Source organism: Lathyrus oleraceus, chromosome 3 (assembly GCF_024323335.1).
Source record: "Lathyrus oleraceus cultivar Zhongwan6 chromosome 3, CAAS_Psat_ZW6_1.0, whole genome shotgun sequence".
NCBI lineage: Eukaryota > Viridiplantae > Streptophyta > Magnoliopsida > Fabales > Fabaceae > Lathyrus > Lathyrus oleraceus.
The window spans coordinates 395766927-395771264 of record NC_066581.1 but is presented as its reverse complement, the minus strand read 5'-3'; the positions used below and the strand labels follow the sequence as shown (position 1 = coordinate 395771264).

The 4338-nt window shown below is 29.8% G+C and overlaps 1 long non-coding RNA gene across 1 annotated transcript; it reads left to right on the top strand.

Annotated features, from left to right (window-relative positions):
* The first annotated feature begins 735 nt into the window (after positions 1-735).
* On the top strand, positions 736-2081 carry LOC127129321 (uncharacterized). The gene is made up of 2 exons (XR_007806297.1): positions 736-1126; positions 1814-2081. It is a non-coding gene; the product is annotated as an uncharacterized LOC127129321 (long non-coding RNA).
* Positions 2082-4338: the final 2257 nt, after the last annotated feature.

Below are 4338 nucleotides of genomic sequence, written 5' to 3'. Positions count from 1 at the left end.
AATTTAAATCAATTCAAATGGAAATGGATTAATCAATGAAAAGTAATCAAAGATTTATCATGTGATTGTGGCAAATTAAATTAACATACAAAGCATTCATCATCTAAAGTGAAATGAGATTTTCAATTTATCAATATGATCACAAACCAAATGAATCAATTAAATGGTCAATTAAAAATGAATATTATTTCTAAAGATTAAAATCTAACTAAATATGGATTAGGATCAAACTAACCAAATGAGAAATAAAAAATCTAAATCAAGAATTCATCTAATGAACATGATCATGACAATCGTAATGTAATATATGGATCAAATGGAGAAATTAACCTAAAATGAATCATGGTAAACTCTACCATTAATCATTTTAATCTAATCATGAATTAAATCAACAAAAATGAATTAAACAAAATCTAATGACAAGTGATATCAAAGCATGGAAAGATTAAACAAACTATGGAATTAAGTTCTGACAAAATTAAGATCAAAATTAACCTAATTTCTAACCGAACCTAATTAATCCTAACTAGGACTTAATCTAATTACCTTGAAGAAAACTATGTTAGTTCCTAATTAACAAAAATCAAGAATTAATCCTAATATTTCTATCAAGATTAATCAGTGGAAATGCTAATTAACAAAAATTAAAATCAATTAAAATAATTAAGATAAATAAATAATTAAGGATTAAGAAAAAACCAATGAAGGATTAGCGTGAATAGGGGTGTAGCAAATTGGAAGGTGGAGTATTAGAAAGAGGGAAACATAATTTCTTGGGCTGAAGCCCAAGTTTCCACACACACGATCTGGACCCTACATCATGCCATGTTTACTCCACCGTGACCCAATGTATCAACGCAATATGAAGAAATTATATCCAAACATCGCACGCAGCAACACGAAAGCAACATAAGAAAACGTTGATGTCGAAAACAAAAACAAAAAACTCTCATCGTTGGCGCTTGGGTCCTATTCACGAGCGACCTGAATCCCTCCATGCAATTTTCATGTTTCCGTGTTGTTGATGATGATATTGTTGTTCATGATTGCGATGAAGATGGAGGCGTAACGTGCACTGCACTTTGGTATGCTCCTCCTGTTATACCTTCGGAAAGGACATGAACATGTGAGTCCCTTTTTCTATTCTTCCCTTTCTTCTGCGTGTTTCTGTTAATTCTATTCTCTACCTTCTCTTTCTTTATGGGCCAGTAGTTGTTGAGCTTCTGGAAATTGGTTAGGGGAGATTGGAGATTCGGTTCTGGAGTTCGTTTGTGTTGAGGTTTGTGAGTGATTTTTGTTTGTTCTGGGAGTTCTGTCAATCTCCTTACGGCGGTTGTTGAGAGGTGAGGTTTTAAAATTGTTGTCGGTTCTTGGATGTGGTTAGGGGAGTAAGGGTGAAGGTGAGGGGAGTTATGAGGAGTTTTTGGAAGATTATGTAGGTTGTTGTTAGAGAGTTCTCATTCTGTTATGGGTTGGTTTCAATTTTAGAAGTTGATTGAATCCCATTTGCAGGTTTTTTGGTTCTGTTATGAGGAGCTTCGGTTGCCATTTTGAAATTTTGTTAGATGTTGGTTAGGGATTTCTGTTATGATGTAAAAGTTTGCTACAAATCGGTTTGTGTGAGCAGCTAGTTTGTTGGGCAAGGTAACTTTACTGTCATGGAAATTATGCAGGTTCTGCTTGAAGTTTTCTTTTTATGCAGGAATTTTTAAATGGAATGGTTCTCTCATGTAGATAGGAAAATGGATCTTTTTGCTGTGGAAATTTTTTGGAAAAGATTGTGATCATTGGCCTCTTTTGTGATCTTGTGCAGGTGGATCAAATGGCCCCTTTTTTATGGACATTTTGAGAATCCGAGCTTGGAATGCAAGGACTTGGTCTACATTGGCTTGAAATTTTGTCATGGTTTCTTTTCGTGTAACCATTTTCTTGTGTAACTTGTACATGGTACAACTTAAGGCTTTTTAATGATACTTGTAATGCAACATGAACTTGATGTAATTTGAATGTGTATATATGTATTGGAATACATGGTTTTGGAATGAAATTAGGAGTTGACTCCTGAATAATTTTGACTTGAATTGAACGTATAAGATTGGAATTTTTAGAATTGGAAATGTAATGGGTTAAGTTAGAATTGAAATGTAATTTGGAAATGGGATTGTAGTGGAAATGTAAATGACAATGTGAATTGGTTTAGTTTGACACTGCAATGGAAATTGAAATTGTAATGGAATTTTAATTGAAATTTGAAGATGTATGGTTCATGTAATGGTTAATGAACATAACTTGATTTAAAAATGGACATGGCTTTTGATGTAAAAATGAATCATGGGTTATAGTTTGAAATGAGAATGGTAAAAAATGTTATGATGTGAAAATGAATCAAATGAATGGTGCAATGAATCAAGGTTTAAAAATGGTCATGAACATGAGATTTGGAATGTGAATTAGGTCTTGGTTAAAAAGAAAAGATCATGTATTGTATAAGGTTGAACATGGTCTAAAAGATGGTCAATTAACATGATTCAAAGGGGTTTAAAGTGAACTTAGAAATGGACATGGACTCGTATTGTATTGAAAAAGAAAATAGTTGAAAAAGATGGTTGACTTTGGTCAACTGGTTGACCAAAAGTCAACTTAGATAAAAACGTGTATCTTCTTATTGGCAATTGAATGTGGACCACAATACCTCTGAACCAAATAACTTGTGCCATTATATTGACTTGTCTTGAACCAAAGAACGCCAACCAATCAACAAAACATGAACATGTAAGGCTTTGAATGGATTCCAATCAATTAATCAATACCTGAATATTAATCAAGCAGATAAACCATCCATTATGGACCAGATGAAGCAGATGAAACCTCAATCTTGAATGTACACACCCCTGATGATGATGCCACAACTAGCAACTAGGATTTTAGGAATTTGAATGATCATGATGATACTTGCAATTCAACATCCTTGAATTATGGTTTCCACTATGCCCCATGATGAATACCTTTAAGATGGAAAGTTATAATACAACCATGGCCATCACATGAACCCTAGCCTGGAGACTCAACCTCCCTTCCATGCCTTGTGTGATCGAGGCCCTTGAATCCATGATTTTGAGCTTTTCAAATGCAAGTGGAATGCACTATGATACTATGGCTATGTAGATGAGATGGATGATTATCATGATATGCAAATTATATAAGTTAGTGACCTATATGAACTTGTGAAGGGTATGGTAAATTTTGGGGTATGACATATATGTTGGAGTTTTTTGAAGAAATATTATGTGAACGTTTATGGAGATTGAGATAAGGTGTGAGAGATTAGGATTATGCTTATGGAGGTAGGGCACAATTCTATTCATAAGTGAAAAATATCACTTGTTGCCCACGAGTAGAAGAAGATCCAATTCAACGATTTATAATATATAATAATAAAAAATAAAATTTTGAGGTGCCTATATTGCTATTTACTATCTTTTGTCTATAACTAAATATTGTGAATCAATTATTGTATCTCATTAAATCTCATTAATGGACGGTTTGTTTCAGGATTTTTTAAAAATAAATTTTATTGTATTACATATTTTTTCTAAAAAAAGTGTAACAATTATTTTATAAAAAAAACATCAAATAAAAATTATTTCAAATATTTTTTTTTTAAATATTATTTTAGATATTTCCTCCATTTATTATAATTTTTTTAATATCAAAATTGTAAATTTAATCACTTAAATTTAAAGATATTTTCGAAAAAGATTTTTGAAATATATCTTTTCAAAAATTGTGTTATTTTAAACTCCTATAATATATATTTATATTGTTAAAATTAATCTTTTGATTTATAAAAAAGATTATACGTCAAAGTAATTTTTCTTAAAATGTTATTTTAGTTATTTTATTTTTTATTATAATTTTTCTATAATATCAAATTTTTGAAATGTTATTTAAATTCAAATTATTTTAAAGTTTTTTCTATATAAATTATTTTTGAGATACATCTTTTTAAAAATTACGTGATTTTGGTTGTATTTGAAACTTCAATAATATATATTTATGTTATTAAATATCAAAATTATTTTTTTAATTTATAAAAAATAAATTTAAAAAAATGTTTAGTTTTTAAAATGTTTTGATAAAAATGATTTTAAAAAAAAGTTATTTTTTTAAAGTTAGTCTATTATTTGTTTTAAAGATGCATTTGATACTATCTTCTAATGTTTTAATTTGTGTACTAACATTTTTTTCAAGTTGTTTCGTATAGTATCCGATTGAAGAACGATTTAGGCTTCTTAAGCATGTTGTCTTCATTAATTTATTTTAATGTTTGATTTGATT